This window comes from Lupinus angustifolius, chromosome LG11 (genome assembly GCF_001865875.1).
Source record: "Lupinus angustifolius cultivar Tanjil chromosome LG11, LupAngTanjil_v1.0, whole genome shotgun sequence".
NCBI classification, from domain to species: domain Eukaryota; kingdom Viridiplantae; phylum Streptophyta; class Magnoliopsida; order Fabales; family Fabaceae; genus Lupinus; species Lupinus angustifolius.
This window is the reverse complement of record NC_032019.1, coordinates 34,476,524-34,476,735: the sequence shown is the minus strand read 5'-3', so window position 1 is coordinate 34,476,735 and position 212 is coordinate 34,476,524.

The window sequence follows — 212 nt, the reverse complement described above, 5'->3', positions numbered from 1 at the left end:
CTCTTCCTCATCCTATCCTTATCCTCATCCTCATTTAACTCTTCATCCTATCCTCATTCTCATAATCATCCTATCTTCCTCCTTATCCTCATCCTCATCCTCATCCTTATCCTATCCTCATCCTCATCCTCATCCTCATCCTCATCCTGATCCTCATCCTACCCTCTTCCTTATCCACATGTACTTCCTCATCCTATCCTTATCCTCATCCT